Source organism: Bradysia coprophila, unplaced genomic scaffold, assembly GCF_014529535.1.
Source record: "Bradysia coprophila strain Holo2 unplaced genomic scaffold, BU_Bcop_v1 contig_24, whole genome shotgun sequence".
Classification (NCBI taxonomy): domain Eukaryota; kingdom Metazoa; phylum Arthropoda; class Insecta; order Diptera; family Sciaridae; genus Bradysia; species Bradysia coprophila.
Window position 1 is genome coordinate 654,334 of NW_023503501.1, and position 20,919 is coordinate 675,252.

At 35.7% G+C, this 20,919-nt stretch overlaps 2 long non-coding RNA genes across 2 annotated transcripts; both read left to right on the forward strand.

The window, feature by feature from the left end:
* Window positions 1–8,068: 8,068 nt before the first annotated feature.
* LOC119077622 lies at window positions 8,069–8,786 on the forward strand. The gene is made up of 4 exons (XR_005087841.1): window positions 8,069–8,244; window positions 8,318–8,386; window positions 8,466–8,552; window positions 8,622–8,786. It is a non-coding gene; the product is annotated as an uncharacterized LOC119077622 (long non-coding RNA).
* Window positions 8,787–20,278: 11,492 nt separating this feature from the next.
* LOC119077620 lies at window positions 20,279–20,919 on the forward strand. The gene is made up of 4 exons (XR_005087840.1): window positions 20,279–20,404; window positions 20,463–20,531; window positions 20,588–20,674; window positions 20,814–20,919. It is a non-coding gene; the product is annotated as an uncharacterized LOC119077620 (long non-coding RNA).

The following is a 20,919-nucleotide window of genomic DNA, read 5'->3' on the forward strand; positions in this document are numbered from 1 at the left end:
CCACTAAGCAATGTCATCGGATATTATTATTTTAATTCTGAGCCTGGTTCTGAATTAGAGGTTTTTTCAATCGTTCTACAAAAAAACTGTTCACATTAATAGTGAGCATCTATTACGCGAATTAAGATTGGCTCACCTAGTTTGTGTATATTACGTAGGTGGAAGCACGGGGTTTCAGGGGGTTTCGAACATTTAGTTTTTTCATGTTGCAGATATTGCAGTGTCAAATTCTGTCCAAGATGTGACATATTTGCAAGGTATTGGCCTTTTTCACAAAGTATAATCAGCGTAACCTTCGTAAACAGAATCTTGAATCTGACAAGAGCACGTGTGCCAACGTGTAAAAAACAAATGTTCAAAACCCCCTGCTGAACCGTGGCGATCCTCTTGTCAAACGGACAGTACATAAACAAATTCCATCTTTTATTGCTGAATACCACCAACTATTTCTGTTAACATTTCAAAAGCCTTTAACACCGAAAATGGATTTAAAAGTTCGTTCGTCAAAATTTCTATTGAAATACATAAATGTAACATTATCATTGCATATTAATTCGGTAAAAATAGAAAGAACTTTAAATGAAGGAATAAAATTAGATTTGATAATCATCTTTATGCGTATGTTCTTGAGATCTTCCTTTTATTTCATTAAAACAATTATTGTTGCATAGTCCATTCTAAATACAGACGACTTTATTCATTTAGTCAATATTCAGCATGCAGGTATAGTTCGATAGTACCATTTAGTCAATATTCGGCATGCAGGTAAAATTAAGTAATACATCCCACAACTAATTTGAAGATATAATTCAGCACACAGCAAATATATACCTGGGAACCTCACAATATTCCTACGAGCTGAATAATATTGTTGCCGGAACTATATTTTGAAAATATTCATATTACATGTTTATTGTAATACAACACACGGGAACATTATTCAGTCTGCAGCAAATATATGCAGCACACAACAAATGTCGAATTTGACGAATTTTCCGTGCAATACAAGCTATTAACATTTTATTTTTTAGAGTATGTAATCACGCATGCACTTTAGCCAATGGCACTAACGAACCATTAATCAATTACATACAATTAAAAAATGTTTATGTGTTCATCAAAAAAAAATTATTAAAATTATTAGAATGTGATAAAGGTGTGGCAGGCAACATGAAAATTCAATATGTTTTCGTTGAAAGGATATTGTCGTTTAAATGGTCTACTCGAAACTCTAAGGACAAAGTTTTATTTATTATTCAGACGGTGCGTAATTAGAGAATTCAAATGCATTTAAACCGACAAATTTTACCTCCTAGAATTGAGTAGGATAGTTGTCTAGCTCTCGTAGAGTACAGGTACAGGTCTGAGCAGTTCAGACTGAGCTCACACAATATGCCAAAACGGCGGACTAGAGGATACACGACTCTCTGACTGCCATGTTACGAAAAAAACTGTGTACGGCATTATAGTGCTTATGAGAGCTTTAAGCTGCTTTTATACTCCAACAAAATATTCCACTTTTCTAATGGAATTCCAAAACAAATTCAAAGCTTTCGGAAGCTAATCCAAAGCACACGTTACCACCGCCTGAAATGCCTATGGATAAATCGCTTCATAAGTCGAAGTCTAGAAAATGAACTCTTCGCTTTCCCACAGAAGTTTAGTTCAAATTTATATGAAAATTTGTTTTAATAGGTTCTTGTGTTTCAATTTCAACACTCCATTCCCTAAATTCAGTCCATGAAATACATGTTAAAATGCTCGATGAATCTAGCATTCACATAAATATGAATCAACTTAGCTTTGGAACATTTGTCAAAATTCTAGTTCATTCTGTCTTCTGCTGTTCTTGAATAAAGACGTTATTCTACCTTTTCTAATTACGAACTGCTTTTATTTCACCAACGCTACGATAATATTGCGGGATTCCAATAGGTTATGGGCCCAGGAAGAGTGAAATAAAGAAAAATAGTGAAGAACGAATCAAAATTGCGATGGAATTTAAATACGCGATAACGAAACTGAATGGGGATAATTATTTCAATTGGCGTTACAAGATGCAGATGTACATGACGAGACAAGGCATTTGGACCGTCATTGAAGATGCGAAGCCCGATCCGGTTACCGCAGCATGGACTAAAAACGATCAGTACGCTCATTCGGTGATTGCACTGTGTGTTGAGGACAACCAAATACAACACATTAGAAATTGCAAATCTGCCAAGGATGCATGGACAAAACTGAAAGATTTTCACGAAAATGATTCCCCTAATAATCGTGTAACGATCCTAAGGAAACTCATGACAAGACGGCTGGAGGAAGATGGAGATGTGGAAGATCATGTTAACCAAATGAACGAATTGTTTCAGAAGCTGTTAGCTCTTGGTGAAGAATTCAAACCGGAGTTTATCTTGAGCGCTACACTAATCGGATCTTTACCAGAAAGCTACAACAGTCTAGCAGCTATATTGGAATCCCGTAATGAGGAACTGACATCTTCCACAGTGTGTTCAATGATAATCGATGAATACAAACGGCGGAAAGAACGAAAAGAAGGAGCAAGCAACGAATCGATCCTGAGAATCAGCTCTTCATCGTTCAAACGTGAAGTCATGTGTTTCTTTTGCGACAAGAAAGGTCACGTCAAGCAACATTGTGCGGATTATAAGGAATGGTTGGAGAAAAAACAGTCACGTCCTCAACATGCAAACGCGATTTTCGATGGCGGAAGCTCAAGCGAGGATGACGAATGTTCTCGAGAAGAATTTCTGTTTTAAGAATTAAATATAAATTGACTATACGGATTCGACTATGGCAACGTTAATGGACTATGAGATACCAAATGACAGTATCAATGTTGTGTAAATGAGGAGGAGAGTAAGAGACACATTTACAACATTTCGTTTCGATTATGACAAGAAGAGTTTGAGTTATTGGTGATGACCAAATGATTGTTGGCAACAGAATGTGAAACAGAACTTGAGCCATTGATGCAAGAAGATATATTGGCAACAGAATATGAAACAGGATTTGAGCCATTTGAAGTTTACAATAATTTTATTAGCCTGAAAAATAAGTTGACGTACGAGTTAAGGAGGAGAAACGTAACTGTGTCGAAGCCGGAGTTTAAGCGTGAATAATCAAACTTATTTTATTCATCTTATGTGATTGAGGAGGAGTGTTAAAATGCTCGATGAATCTAGCATTCACATAAATATGAATCAACTTAGCTTTGGAACATTTGTCAAAATTCTAGTTCATTCTGTCTTCTGCTGTTCTTGAATAAAGACGTTATTCTACCTTTTCTAATTACGGACTGCTTTTATTTCCCCAACGCTACGATAATATTGAGGGATTCCAATAATACATTCACTCAAATGCGCTGCAATGAGTGAAATGTTTTTTTCGAAATCATCTTCAATCCAAATTTGAAAATTTTCACACTGGTGACCCAAGAGGTAGTGGGACCTAGTTATTTTAGTTTATCGTCAGTCAAATAATAATCGGTTAATGTCCAGATACGAACATGACCCCAAAAATGTTTTTCCTCTACGGTTAAAGTTCCTATAAACACTTACACTTACTTGATAATTTGCGTTGAAAATTTACGTTTTTAAATTCTGATGTTCTTCATTATATTTTTTGGGGCACCCTATAAACCTACAAGCAAGTGTGAAATGGCTTTACTAATAGGAAATTTACCAATGAACAGTATCCTGGAACAAAATTTTCATTTTAAACGGTTTCTACGGCCTGAAAACTACTAAGAGTAGTGAAAAGAAGTGAGTTCATTTTTTTTTACTTTGTTCACGATTTCGGACCACCCTAAGTGAAGAAATTCCTAGACATAGGAAATTTAGTTCCTTGTGGATTCCATACTTATTTTCATTACATATTAATATCAATCAACACATTGTCCTCCCCCTTCATGGACACTCGATACACCAAGAGCCTATTTTTGGGAAATTTGATTAAGAAAATTTCAACAAGGCTTCTTTCAATAGTCAGTTGATCCTATTACCAACCAATCGCATTTAAAGACTAGGGGTGACAACACAAAATTTGAGTCAGAGTCACACATCATCATCTATCATCAAAGTGAAAATCTTGACCCAATTCCTACGTGCAATTTATTTACTAATTGCATTAACTGCACATTTTCGATGTAATGGATTTTTAAGAGGTTTTTCGGACGAGTCTCTTTTTTATTATGACACCCTACCGTTCGAAAGTTAACGATGAATTACGCATTTCAGTATACCTCAGCATATAATCCGCATTATCAATATAATAAATTAACTGAAGTGTCCATAAAGACATATGTTTTATGTGGTAGATTTTGTTCTATAAATTCTTTGCTGCAGGGTCAATGAAAGGCAATACAGTTTGTTTTCCTTGCGAAGTTTTATTGGCCAATAATTCAATTGTCGGGTACATGAAATGAAACAACTACTGACCCAGCCATATGTCTGAATCTATATTGAACGGAAAAGGACGTACCGAATATCGCGCTACACTCCATTACTCTATACATAGCCTGAAACCATATAATGTCAACAAATGAATGGGTTATAAATTGTCCAACTCCTGTATTTCTTTCGGTTTAGGTCATAATATCTAATGGTGGATTATAGCTGTAATGGTCGGATACATTGCCATCATAAAGCAATTTTAATGTTTTCTTGTATTATGTGCAGAGTAAATGGTAAAAGGGGGATAGAATTTATCTTGTTTGATATTTATTGAATAAGGGCACTTATCTGCGTTAGGTGTAGCTAGATGGATATACAAAATGGTAACATTTTCGAATGGGAAAAGATCGTGAAAGAATTTTCGTTCAATTCATTGTATTATCGTTGTATTTATGCCGGAAAGGTGAATATCATACATAAAAAAATACTATGTCGATAATCTGCGATAGTTGAATAAGATTTTTATTACGTCTATAGCAAAGACAAACATTTTCCAGAATTTTCCAACATTTTCCCGAATTTCAACATACATTAACATCATCATTTTACCTGGCATTTTCCTTAAATTTCCTCAATTCTGCGCGGTGAAAGTTGAAAAACAGCCGACCTAAATCGGACGCATTTTCCATTTCCAGTGGAATTTTTTATATGTGTCCAGAAAGGTATTCGACCCTTCCTTGAAGCGAAAACTATTTTCAAAAAATTTCTTTGAAGCTTATGTGGCAAGTGGGAGGTGATCAAAAATCGAAAAAATTCACTTTTCTCACAGAAATTTTTCTAGGACAGGGTCGTGTGGGGTGTAATAAGAAAAGTAATTGCATGTACTTTCATGGGTCTTATACATATATAGCAGGTTCTTATTGGGTTTAATATTCATCAACACTGAGTTATGTGCAGTTGCAGCAACCGAAAAAGACTGAAAACTCATATTTTTCTTACAAAAGTTTCTCGATGTATTTTAGATTAGATTAGATGGGAGGGTGTAAGCCCAGCACCTAAGCCTCAGATGGGCCTGTCGTTCTCGATGTATACGAAACGTACATGGTCGCTTCAGGTGTCATTGGAAAGGTAATTAATTTTATGTTTTTACATTTTCCCAAACTTTCCTACATTTTCACGAATTTTTCAAAAAATTTCACAAAAATATTTTAAAGGAAAAGCTAAGAAAATGTCTCTCCGAAAATAGTCCCTGGATGGCCGTCACATGTGATTGACATAGAAGCAAGTGTTTAAAGATTAGGGGTTATTCTAAAAGCACGTCAAGCTAGGATCATCATTTTTCAAAAGTCCCCTCACCACTGTTACACAAAAGTGTAAACTGAAACAAAATGTATGAGCTCTTACGCTAGTCTCACTCCTCACTGTCTCACTCCACACTGCCTCACTCCTCGGAACATGATATATGAGTGACCCATTACATTTAGAGTGAAAGCTTTAACTTCTCATGGCAGCACAGTATGTTGTGTCACGACATTGATGAACTAATTCCTGCAATCATTTGCAGTATTTTATGGTGTGAAACTCATGTTATAATCTTCAAATTATACTCGATTACGTCGATTACGGAAAAGCATATACCACATTACTCATTAATCATTTCAACAATGATGTAAATGGTGTTCCCAGAATAAATAATTACTCGATAAATGTGGATATTATCCATCGGATAATTAACTCGAACGAGAGACCGAAATGTAATGCCAGCTTAGTACCACACGTTTCGAACAAATTTTTTTTTATTCGGTCAACATACCTCTTCCAGAACGTATACTTCGAAATATACTGACCGTTGTAAAAATTAAAATGTTTTCAATTAAATCACCCGAAAAGCACGTCAATTGCATATACGGTGTCATTCGACCTTTATATTTGATTGGACGTTTAATTGGATTTTTCCCGTTTTCCGTGAAAATTCAGATGAATAGCAAAAGTAGCAAAGTTTATTTCACCTTGATTGATTTCATTGTATTTGTCGTCCATATGGCCGTGTACGGTTCGTTTGCGTACATTAACATACAGCACAATTTATTGGCCAGTGACATTGTATCACCGTTAGTGATACTCGGAACCAGGACGTTACTGACATTCGGACTAGTGAACGGAATTCTGTGCCTTTCGGCTGATTTGTACAATCGATTCAACATTTTCCACATTTTTGACCAATGCCAGATGTTCGATGGTCAGGTGATTAAATGTGTCGTTTACAGTTCTGACTTTACACTTTAAGCTGTTCTTTAATCAGATGAAAGAGCTTGGATCGCAACAGAATTACAAGCGCAATAAATTAGTTGTGAATGTTTACGTAGTCACTTGGATGGTGATATTTTTAGTGTTAAACGTGATTTCATTTTGGATCTACAAGGATCTCTACGAAATGGATGTGCTTGTCTTCATATTCCCATCGTACTTCTTAACGAATGCCGCCTTCGCGGCCGTATTGTCCATCTACTTCTTCTTTTTGTATAGCATAAAGTCAAGATTTTGTGTCCTCAATGAAAATTTCAGGTGTGTTATGAATTACCAATAGTCCGGGTCGTTATGGCGTTCCGCTCTCTCTCGAAGAATTGGCAAACGAATGATGCAGAGAGGTGAAGATTTATTTTCCAAGCAGTAATGAACCGGTGATACAGGTAAAGCTCACCTATTGAAGAATTTGTTTTCAGTCCAACGCAAACTTTAACCCTACGAGCTTTCTAAATCCTGGCGAAAATAGTTTAAATCTTATTTAAGTTATCGTATTCGATGAGTTTTAGAGTTGGGTGCGAGGTGGAGCTTCACAGGATGAAGATTATTAAACAGGAACGAGTAGGAACCTTCTGGAACATCGGAAGTCAGGAACTCACTCAGAGATAACTTCAGCATTCTTGTTTGACAGAAAATGGTACTCAAATAAGACAAACATTTCGTTTGAAAAAAGAAGTAGGTGCTTTAAGTGCTGATCTACAGGTATCAATAGGTCTAAGCTCTTTATAGTACCAGTTAAATCGGATTGGAAATGGCCAGTTAAACGTGAAGTTAGGGAAAGAGCTTATGGCTTCCAGCGTGCGTTTTTGTTCACCAAAACCAGTTTTTAAAACCGGAATAAATTTTTTGTCAGGAAACTTTCTCCCCTCTACAACATTCTGTTATCAGATTTCGCTAAAGCCTTCGAGAGAGCGGGATGATTTTTTCCGACATAACGACCCAGATTGCAATGGAAAGTCTCGTTATCTTTTTCATAGTCGAGCCTATAAATGTAGCAGTCTTTCAATAAGGAACATCCAGATTGTAGCAACATCAAAAAGAGATAAAATTGAAAATTTAGTGAGACTGGCAGCTCTACATGATTTGCTGAACGACATTTTACTGATGGTTAACAAATGCTATTCAATTCAGGTTGAGTGAAAATGAAAATTTAGATTGGAGAGAAAGGAATTAAGTGTCCACTCAACAAAAAGTACTCCGTGAGAGAGCCGTGAGAGAGCAAGCTGTCAAATAAACAAAGATAAAATTAAAAAAATTCAATTTTGTCTCTCACACGGAGTACTTTTTTGGTAAGAGGAAACTAAGCATTATCTTAATAGCTTGATGTCGTCACAAGGTAATGCTATGTGTTGGAATGTGCTTTTCGTACACTGTGTTTGGTTTGTTCAGTGGTTACCGCGGCTGGATTGCGCGGACAGCAGACGACTATAAACAATTTAGTATGGCAATCGTCCTGATGATGTGGGCCGCTTTTTATTACTGTTTTGTTATAGCAGTTTTGTGGAATGGACATTCAATGAGAAACGAGGTTTGGCACATTTCTTAATTATAGTTATAATGAGTAAATACGAATACTTCGACACGTTCATCGAAATCTATAGGGAAAATTTACCGGAATCCTGTTGCACCGAACCATCAACAAATGTTTTAATGCTGAAATCGTTGGAAGGGTATGTCGAATTGAAATTAACATTTCAAAAGACTTTGATACAACATTTCCCGTACAACACTCACTCTATTCACCTTCAGCTGCTAGCATTTTCACAACAATTAAACCACAGAATTCCCGATGCAAACTGCAACTTGTTTTCGTTTGACTGGACACTGTTTCATTCGGTAAACGGAAAACTTTTTTAATTTTACCTTCAACTGCGTGTTACACTTGAAAATCGTTTGTTACTCTAGATGGTTGCAGCTACAGCGACATATTTGATTATTCTAATACAGTTTGATGCATCTGGATATTATCCGGGTGATCGCAATGCCACCAATGCATCGTTAAGGAACTGAATAAAACGAAGTAAGATTTTCAAAAAATGCGTTGAATCAACCAAATTTTACTGATTGGAGGAAATAAAGTTTGTGGCTTCGTTTTTCCGGTTCATGTTGTTGTTGTTTCTATATTTCTCACCATCCCAAATCATCTAGATTCCCAGTACGCGACTGAATCTTTTTCAATTTCAATTACCCCAAGGATTACTTGAACTTATAGCCAAAACAGTAATCCCTAAGGGAATTTATTTTTAATCTTTTCATTTATGGATATGGGGCCACGTCCAAGGACGTTACAGACGTTTTACAACGTGCTCCCTCTGTACTGCTAAGGTTGGCCCTAGAAGATATTTGTAGTAAAACCTGCAAGTGTGACTAAACTGTAACCATTCAATCGATGCAAAAATTATGATTTTATCATCGTCGACGTTGAATAGATATTTTTGGTTATCGGAAAGTAGACAGCCAATTATTGCATATGTAATGGATCTTTCGCACTTTCAACGTTCAATCACATCGACGTACGCTCATCATTGATCACTCACGCCAGAAAAAGCTTTGCAGGGTCGTGGATAAACCTGTCTTTATCTTACATTTCAACGGGATATTGCGAAAACAAATTTTGTATTCCTCCGAATAGTCGCTACCTTTCCTTGTCATTCGAATATAATCCGAAATGTCCTGTTGCAATCGACGTGCGTTCATGACAGAAGTTCTCACAATTAAGTTAAATTTCGCAAACGCCTTCGCATTTCAGATAAAATCAAAACTTACTGGAGCAATGATACTGAAAAGACTAAATACTTCGATCAATTTTGTTGGCTCGGTGATAACCAACAAATGTGATAGACTGATTCTGTGATTCCAATGGAATGTACACGGAAAAAACACAAAATGTCGATGTACGTTTGAGTCGATCACGTTTTACGTGTGGGGCGCAAATGCTACGTCTCGTAAGTCGTAAAATTCTACGTCTACATCGTACAATAAACGGCTGAGTGAACCATTGGTTTTGTCCTCACTCAACTACAATGTACAAAACCAATGGTTCACTCAGTCGTTTATTGTACGATTTAGACGTTAAATTTCACGACTTCGATTTACATACTACGTAGGAGATGTAGTATTTGCGACTCACACGTAATCGAATCAGACGTACATTGACATTTTCCGTTTTTTCCGTGCAGTATGTACACCATAAGTTTTTGTGCTTAGTATGGCAATGCCATACTATGGCATTTATTATTTTATCAATCACATACGAGCGGTGTTCGGATGTCAAAATTACTTAACTAGAAGTTTAATTCAAAAATTACACTCCAGGTCTATGTTGTTGTCTCGTTTTCGCTTATGTTATAAAATAGAGTACACACTTGTCACTATCAGCCTCGGCAAGCCGCGACTTCTTCGTGACAAGTGTGTAATATATAAAAACAGCAACTTTCCCCTTTTCTTTTTTCATTACATTGTTATAATAACATTTTTCACTTGGTGAGAACTGAAATCAATAATAATTTTAATGATTAATCATGAATTATCAATTTATATGCGTTGAATTAATTTATTATACGAAAAATGAATTATAAGACCGAACACTCTAAATCCGTACATTCCACATGCGCCACCACATTATGACAAGACGTTATGTATGCGTATGTATGTTAACGTCGATACAGTGGATTGTGGAATTCGCATAGTTATTTACGCATAGTCATTTACAGGTCTAGGGATCCAGGCGATGTTTTCCTTAATGGTGGAGTTTGTTTATGTTATTCGTCAAAGAGAGAAAGATACGAAGGCGGAGCTTACTCTCCGTATCAACGAGTAGTGTGATGCACATCGAACGACCAACTCGTTCGGCTTTATATCGCGTATTCTCGGTCTCGTTTTTATTCTCATTCTTCTTCTATACATTCAAGTTCAACCTTGAACGGTGTGTCGTGTGTATTATATTTGGTTGTTTGTGTATTTCATGGTGTGACGAGTGTAAAATTGTGTGCATCATAGGATTGAAACCACTCAATCACAGTATATAAGTGAATTCGTATACCACGCGTATACTGTAATTTCGTGGTTTCAATCCAAGTGTAGCAAGTAACTGTTATCGGAAACCATAGTTTTTTAGTTCTCTCTGAGGAGACCTTGTAAACAGGTCTAGGGATATAGATGATGTTTTACTCGCATGCGACCTGTTTTGAATTGATGTATACTAACTATGCAGCTAACTCTCTCGTTTTCTTTTTGCTCTTTTTGTTTTTTCTGTTTTTCGTATCATAAAGCGTATAAAATTGTGTTCATCATATGGAGAGAAAACACTCAATCACAGCATGTGTGTGAATTCGTATCGCACGAGAATTATTTTTGCATACGTATGTATGTTGCGTCTCGATTTCGCAGGGCCGTAGCCAGAAAATATTTACTTCTGGGTTCCGATTTTTTTTGTACGATGATGTAATTATGACTAAAAAACCAATTTTCTGAAATAAGAAGTGGAGGGGGGCTCTTGGAAGTTTAGAAAGATATCAGCGAAAAAACACTTTCAACTGTTATAAACTGTTATAAAAATATCGTCTATGAATACGGTCTCAGAAAATATTTCCAATTAATCCCTTTCAAAAACCAAACGAAATTCACGAAAAAAATATTTTTGATTTGTAGACCCTTCATTCGGTCTCTAACGGCCTTAAAAAATATTTCCAATTAATTCCTTACAAAATCAAAACCAAATTTAAGAAAATAATATTTTCGATTTATAGACCACTCACACGGTCTCAGTAGCCTGTCTCTAAAAATCCACGAATTTCAATGTGAATTTCTTCTATGACTCCTCACACAGTCTCTGGAAATGTTATTTATTTTTACGTGTTACGGCATGTTTCATTTTCATTTACATTGCCTAATCACGTAAAGCATTGTACTTACGAGGTTCCAAGTTGTTATTTGACAAGTGGGGAATACAGCCCTCCCCTTCGGGTCGGGCTGTAACACCCCACTTATCAAATAATCAACTTGGAACCTCGGAAGTAATATACTATTTCTTCATATTATCCGAAATTCAGACTGCTCAGCCATCTCAAACAGTTTCACAAACTGGAATGAACAGCAAATTTAACTTATCCAAAAATATTGAGACCGAAATTTGGACGAAGTGTAAATAAAATAATAGGTGCTGACTTTGGTATCGTATCTGGAGTGCCCTGCATAAAAATCGAGTTTACATTTCATCAGATTTTTGTTTTATTCGGAAGATAGTTGAATAGAATAGATTAAGATTGGCTCGTTCGGTAAGGATTTTTGGTGGGGTTTGAAATTAACACATTGCAATGTCCCAATTGAAATATCTTGAAATCGTCAATAACGTGTGGCAAAAATCAAAACCCATCATAAACCGGTGACAATCCACCTGTCAACGGACATAAATTCCTTAATCTATTTTGGTGGAAATTTTTAAATTCAGTCTAACTGAGGGTCCTAAATTCTTTTTTGGAGATAAAATTATTTTTCGGCGAACTACTTCAACTTCACTTTTGTAAATATCCATGAAATGTCATAGTCGAGGTCATAGTAATGAAGTTGGTTGACAAAAAATATGTAGCGCTGACATTAGTAATTTTATAATTTTATCATAAAATGTTCAAAACTCTTTTATGATGTTGTGGTGATTCCAATCACAGCACTCATTTGAATTATATCGAATCATAGTTACCCATTTAGGGGTTTAAATACTGGGCACACTTCGCAAATAAATTCATTCAATATTCATCCTCGAAAGAGGAAACATCTATGAGTTTTCCTTATAGTAGATTGACTGTAGTTAGAATATCATATATGGTCGAGAATAGCTCCCATATAATTGGTGACCCCGACTAAAGTTCACGTTAAAATACCTCTGAACAAAGTTTAACAATTTCAGCTAGAAATAGCAATGAAATCAAAAATTAAAGACCAAATTTGCACAATAAACCAATTTGCACTGTTCGTAACAAACGTTCAGTGGACTGTACCAATAATAAATAAGAATGCCCACACAAGCACTACAGTCGTCAAAATATAACGAAGTCGACAACATTCTAAAATTGTGTTTTTCAATTATGAAAACCAATTCAAAATTTAGTAACAAATTGTACTTTTAAGCATAAAACTAGGTTACGCCACTAGTTAAGCTCAAAAAGTAAACTTAGATTAAGACTTAATTTTAGCACAAATATTTTGGCTAAAATGTTGTCGACAATATAACCATAACTTTACCACTCAGTTACGAGAACTACAGTCAACCAAAAAAATAATCTTTTTGGCCCAGAAATATGGTTTCACAACCATTTTCTTAAAAATTTTAAATCAACATTTAGTGAAACTAAATCGTTCGATCAGAGAATACCCTTTTCGTGAATTATTCATGGAAAACGTAATAATTATAACCTATCTATACCACCATCACCAATTTCGATTTATCGAAATTGAGATGTACGTTCCGCCCGTACTACGGTACAACCAGGTAATGCTGTGACAGGAGCGAGACATCGTTGTGATGGAGATAAGGTCTGCACGTTTTCCGTACAAACTTTAAAAGTTTAACGAATATTTCAACACTTCAAAATTAAAAAAAATTTTTCGGAATAAAATAACCTAAAAATTCTTCTGACGAAACAAATCAAATATTACCTCATTACAATCGTCTAAACAAATTGTGACAATCACTAATCGTCAAACATTAGTCCAATCACCCGGCTCAGCGTTTCGCAAATTAAGCTATGCGCCTATCCATCTAGAGTCAAAGCCTTAAACAACTTAACTCTTAAACGACGGAACCGTTTAGCAAAAACGAATCGTGTCGAGGATTGAAACTTTTAATTTCTTACTGTTGTAATTGAAAATACTTGATACATGGAAATTGATCCAATGAGTTATCCACTGTGCGATAACACAACCTTTTTCCATGTAACTTAGTTTCACAAGTTCTTACCATCACAGAACATAACGCAAGTCATCGTGTATAAATTTACCACCCTTGAGATTAGCACATAGCACTTTCAAGTTCACGAATGACCTAAACCTACAAAATCTGATATTCTGAACCAAAAACCACTGGCGCCTGGAAGACCAAAATCTTCCGATCGGTTCAAATTAAACTCATTGACCCAAAATCATTGAGTAAAGTAATGTCAGTCGGAATGTACATAAAAATTCTACTGCCTAAAGCCTGCTACCACAGACAAATATCACCATACAAACAAAAGTACATTTCGTGCAGTGCGTATCCCTGCAAAACAAAGGCAGTACGACATGAATTCAAACGTTTCCTACGAATGATTTCAGACAACAAACAACGCTTACGATTATGATTTCAAACAAAATGACAAAGTCATTTCGTGAAATTATGAGGTTGTTCGATCTCTTGATCTGAAATAAATTCAAATTAAATTAAGAGTTGGAAACACAACCTCTCTTCCAACGTCGGAAAAAATCCATCTTCATCCGAAATAAAAGTTCAAAATTTAACCATTTTTGACACACTCTGTTTTACAATTCCTGCCAAATTTAAACAGATCTAAAATTCGAAATAACAAATTCTCGAACCAAATCTTATTAGATTGTTACCAATCTAATCAGACACAAAATTTCAAAATAACAAACTTTCGAAGACAAAGGCAATAAAAAACGAAATTACATCCTTCCGGAATGTGTTGTACTATCAAAAAATCATTTGAAGTATTTCAAACAACATTCCGTGTAAAGTAAAAACAACCTGTCGAATGAATTCTCAACCCAATAACGACATTTCAATTCAAACAAATCAAAGTCGTCATAGAGGCAGAAATCACTCTACCAAGTAAAACGAACTGCTAGATTCAATTGAAAAATTGGTCAAGTAACCAGGTTTTTGCCAATAAATACCATGTTTTTGCACAGAACTATCGCATTCGTTTTGAAGCTCTTGTTGAAGAAACAAGTTAGAATTAAAAATTACAAAAAAGAAAAATTGAAACTTTAAAATGACTTCACATACAAAACCAATAATATCCAACACCCCGTTGGACTCAATATTAACTGAAATCGTAGCAATACGAAATTCCATTCAGTTATCCCAACAAGCCCTCAACCGGATTGAGCATCGTTGCAACAACGATATGATACTCCAAGAATTGATGGCAATAAGGAACTCTCTACAACTATCGCAGCAGAACCTCAATCGTATCGAACATCGTCAATCATCGAAACAGAGGCGTATTGCGGCACCATCAGAAAACACGTTAAATACTCCAAGAGTTCCAGCAAAACGACAATTGCTACAAAAGATATACAATCGTTCCCCACAACGTCGCGTATGTGTTAAACATAAGCTTCATGGTCCTGCAACCCCTGTTGGCGATTGTCCCGGACCTGCAGTTTGCTCATACATACCACCACCATCTGGAAAGAATCGGGCACAAAGACGTTTGGAGAAGGCATCAACATCGGCTACAGTAACTTCAAAGTCTTTAAATGGTACATCGACTGAACCCATACAGAATGGACACCCAAGTTCTCATACTACCGAATCAATGATCACAATTCCACCTGTGAATGAACCCACCCAACAATGGTCCGATATGGTCAATTTGGAATTGGAAGCAGACCTTTTGGACATAGCGGTACATGAAGAATTACTCGTAAATCGACATAAAGAACTCGAGGACGAACTACTCGATGTCTCCGATTAAGTAAAAGAAAAAAGGGAAAGAAAAAATTTAAGAGGGAATGTGTGTGGTGATTCCAATCACAGCACTCATTTGAATTATATCGAATCATAGTTACCCATTTAGGGGTTTAAATACTGGGCACACTTCGCAAATAAATTCATTCAATATTCATCCTCGAAAGAGGAAACATCTATGAGTTTTCCTTATAGTAGATTGACTGTAGTTAGAATATCATATATGGTCGAGAATAGTTCCCATAATGTCTTTAAATCAACGTTTGTTCAAGTTATCGTGAGATTAAGAAAATGTGAACAATTTTGTAATCCGATTGAATTCCGGATCATGTAGATCTGATACATCTTATATCACAGGAAATTCAAAATTTGCCAGAAATACATTTAATATATGGAAACTGTCGACTTCCTTTACGTCTACACAATCGTATAGTATAGTCAGACATAAAATCGAAATAAAGCTGCTAAAACGTGTAACTTTACTTGTAAATGTTAAACTTTACGAACGCGAATACCTTGGTGGAAAGGAAATCTACAACGATACGATACACACGTGTTGTCAATATCGTCGAACTATCTCTTTTCGTATAATAATTCAAAATTAATTTATTCAACAAAATTAATTAGAAATGTTTCCCATTTCCGTGACATATTATATAGCACAGCCGAACCGATAAAGCGACGTGACGAAACCCAATAAAAGCTTTCCTAAAATGTACGTGTGGATTCATATGTGGCACAAGAGGGTATCTACGTATATATATAAATATTACACAGAGTTACCTCATGCTCAATGGGGAAATACAATTTCTGGGAATGGGTTCTTACAGTCAAACATTATAATACCATTCAGTGTGTATTACATTCGATCGGATAGATATTGAAATGGTTGGGGATACGCTCGCATAAAAGAGCTCCACATTTATTGCGTGGTTTCAATGACTTTCAAACGAAGTGCTAAATATTTGAATTGATATGTTATTATCTAACATAGAAACTGTAGTGTATTCAGCTTCTACAGTCTACCTTTGGCAAACAGGGAAATACTACTTTAGCAAAATTGAACACTTTCAGCAGCTTTCAATATTGTTGATTATATTGAAGCGCTGCTGCAAAAATGAAGTCAGGCATATATAAGAAAATTCGCTCATAAGAGTTAAAACTGCTGGTAGATTTGTTTATAGACTGAGACATAATATGTACTCAGAGCAAGAGGCTTTTTTGTTTGAGGCATTCGCTCTGGAATAGAATTCACTAAAAAGCCGCTTAACATAAAGTTAAGAACAACGTTTTCTCTGTGTGTCTGAATTAAGCGACAAAGTCACTAGGAAGTCAACAGATATTTACATAACTAGGACGGAAAGGTTAAGAAGTCTAGTTTTTTCGTGAAATTTATTGATCTGGGGTGAAACCGAGGTCCGTAATCACGCGAAAACGTGACATTTCAGTCGAGGTAAGTACAACACTAACCATGACTGCTGTTCGAAAACCGTTCTTTCATCTCATTTCAAGTACTTTGGACTGCCACGTCAAATCCATTACAAAACTCGGGATAGAAGTTTTCGTGTGTAAATTAACCTCGGCTTCGCCTCGGATCAACCAAATTCACACGAAAATTGGACTTTTCAATTTCTTATCCCTTGTTAGGTAAGGTGCATGATTGACGAAACACACGCTTTTCGGTGCAGATGCATGTAAAACAACTTTTACGAACTGTCATTTTATCTGATGATATCTTGAGATATGAATAAAACAACAAGCAATCCATTCTACCTTCCAATTAAATTAATTATTTTTTTAATTAGTTCGACGTTAGAGCACATCAAGATGTTCATTTCATTTTAATATTATTAGTTTGTGAAGCTTCGTCAATATGTTTTCGCTCATTATACCGACTAAGAAAACTAAAAGCATCTTCGGTGTCCTACGACCGCTGTATCATCTTTTAAGGACAATGGGATTGTTTCAGTTTAGCGCTAATTTGAACGAAAAGCCTGACCAACACATATACCTAACAAGGATGGATTGGTGCATTGTCGCTGTTCAATTCATTGTGATCGTTTCACTGACGGCTTTGTCATTGGTCAATTCCTTCTTCAACATATCTATATTAAGTTTGGGATCCACTTTACTATTGCGAATTGGTTTGATATTGAATTGTCTGTATCTTTTAATCAATTTGCTTAATCGGCGAAAGGCTTGGAGTATCTTTCAACAAATGGATGAATTCGACACTGAGGTATGAGTCTATCCATAGCACTGCGCCTAGCATTGACAATCGTATGACAGACGTCAAAGATACATCAATTTTTGGTACATCTATTAGTGGACAATTGCATGTATTGTGTGTTTTAAGAAAACATAACTCGGTCGTAACGAGAGAAATGACGAGACTTCTTTGATTTCTTCAGGCTCCAAATATTTTCTCTGTTAACCCAAACTCCCCAACTCAGATTTCACAATTGTATCAATTCAAAGTTGATACCTACTAATGAAGTCAGTTAAACATGTTCTGTGACAGTCAAGAGTTTTTAAACAGTCACAGACATTTTGCTTGTTTATTGAAAATAAGACCGGACATTGGTGGACTGGCTACTGTACGATGCATACAAATAAATTTTGAAACGCCTAACAATTTGAAACCTTTATACAAAAATGAGAAAGTCATCCAGCCAGTCCTGAACCGCACGATGAGGTTTTATGAGACAAAATTCAGTAATTTTCCAAAAAAATGGCTTTGCCAGATGTAGTTAAAAAAATCTCTATTCAAAACTATTCAAATGTATGTTCTTCATCACGACTCAAAAATATAAAAAAAGAACCTAAAAGTCTGATGAGTGCATTTAAACGACAATTTTATTTTCAGATAAAATCTATGGGTGCAACCGTAAACTACTCAGATCATGAAATGTACAGTGGCATCTTCGTAAAAGTTCAACTGTTCATTTCGTTACTATTTATCGCGCTCGCTGCATACATCTGCAGAAATTTTATTGGCATTTTTTTCGTATCGGGATTCGTTTTGTCCTATGTTACTGTTAATACAGTGTTCGGTGCTTTGCTGGGAATATTCACATTTTTACTGTTGAATGTAAAGTTGCGATTCAAAAAATTGAACGAAAATTTACGGTCAGTGATCATTATGATTTTCATTATTAAGATTTTTGAACATTTTGAAATGGGAAATTATACTCGAGGCACTATTTTTTTCCCGGGCTACCAATGCAATTTTTCACCAATTTCTAAATCATTTTACCACTACAAAGCCGAAATCGGTGCCAATTTGATGAAAATGTTGGTAAAACGAAATAAAAATAAAAATCGTTATATGAGTACACAGTTTGTGAAAATGCATGCAAATTCGACCCCTGCAAAATATGCTAGAAAATGTATGAGCCCAGTGTTTTACACAGAGCTTGCAAAATATTTGACAAATAACTCGTCCATTTTATGTCATATTTTCCATGGGTTCATTTTTCACGATCTGTGTACTAGCCTTTAGTACCATACATTTTGAAATGTGATAAAATCTGAATGGATTGCTGTAGGAATAAGTCATTGTCCGATTAAGATAGAAATCTAACTTAGAATTTGATTTATTACCCAACATTACCCAACCCTAAAGTAGTACAAAAACATCAATTTGTTACATCATTTTTCAAAAGGAAAACCAAGTTTCCAGTCCGGTGGAGAAAATGCCTATTTTATCCCCTGTCTGAACTATATGAAAATAACTATTTTTTACCCCGAACTGTCATCAGATGGAGCGTCAACAAAACATCATTTTGTCATGGAGAAAATAAGGTCAATATCAATTCTCATATATGGAAAAGCATTTCTGCAACGGCGCTACGAAAAGCGAACTTTTTCTTGCGTCACCCAAACCTCGATGGGTCTTTTTCTCTCTGTTTTTCTATATTTGGTTTTCGTCACTAGTGATGTAACCGATTTTCATGAACCTTTTGAATGATGTGGTTATGAAACAAGCGATAGCGGCATCACATCTACTGACAAAAACAACAATGTTTGATCATCACTTTCATTTTCTCGAATTTGGTTAGATTCCACAACTCCATTGAAATCTTTTCTGGCCAGTGTATTCTCAGTATTCTTCTAAGGCATCGATTGACCAAGACTTGTATTTTGCTCAGTAAAATTTCAGTTGTATTTTTTGCGAAAAACGTTGTATGCGACCTCGAGTGACAATCTACACATCTGGTGCCTAAAAGAGCATATCTATCGCTTTTAGTCCTTAGATGTGTAGATTGTCACCCGAGGCTGTAGGTCACTCAAGTGTTACATTCGGGAAATTATATTCGACCAATATTTTTTGATCGACGACCATTGGAATTTTTCCTTTTACAAATATTTTAATTCTCGCTACCGTTATTTTCATCAAATTGGTACCAATTAGATGGAAATATTGGTAAATGAAATTATTTTTAACGCTCAACCCAAAACTAATAACGTTCGATTATTACCATCCGTTACATTCATGAAAACTATTATCACGATCAAGTGACGCATTTCTTGAAACAATCTGTTCCGGTCACATGAAGGACTTCTATCAATGATCAAGTTCCCGTTACACATTTTCACAGTTTGATATCGCCGAGAAATGGGACGATAAAAGTCATCCATACATCTAAAGACGAGACGGTGCTGCATGTAATGCGGCTGTCTCGGCTACACGACAAGCTCAACGACATCATTGAAACAATTAATTTCTGTTTTTCATTTCAGGTAAAATACTGGAAAGAAGTGACTGTCGTATCGACATTCATTCATTTAATAATTTTTTTCCTCCGAAAAGGTTATGTGTAACGTAGCCGGAAGCTTTGTTTTTTCCGTAGTAAGCTTATACGGTTTATACAAGGCATGGAGCTGGACAAACATTGATGAGGCGTCTATTGAAATGTCCTTGCTCCACACTGTGTGGTCGATTTATTATGATCTGTACATTGTTGTTATGTTGTGGGCGGGTAGCACAATGCGAAACGAGGTATAATAAACACTAACTTGAAACGCATGAGGCACCAACGAAAGTAACATTTTTCCAGGGACAGAGAACTGGTTTGCTACTCCACAATTTTATCAATCATTGTAACAATTCTGACATTATCGATAGGGTATGGCTGCAATGCAATGTTAAGTTGTCCGCACAATGTAAATGTTTTCTTTCCAGCTAATGCTCTTTTCTCAACAATTGAAGCATCGGATACCAGAAGCTTCATGCAAATTGTTTGCTTTCGATTGGACACTTCTGTTTTCGGTAATATAAATCGTTCCAAGTTTTTCTATTTTAGAGGAATGGTAATTTGGTCAGTCGTTTTCTAAGGGAGAACTTTTTGCTTTAAATCGAGCACGTTCAAAATATAGTTACCATCGTAATAAACTAACTTCAATTGTAGATCGTCGGCGCAACGGCATCCTATCTCACAATACTAATTCAGTTTGATTCAACAAGTTTAATCAGTTTTGGTAGAAACGACACAAGCTTTCAGAACATTTCGATTG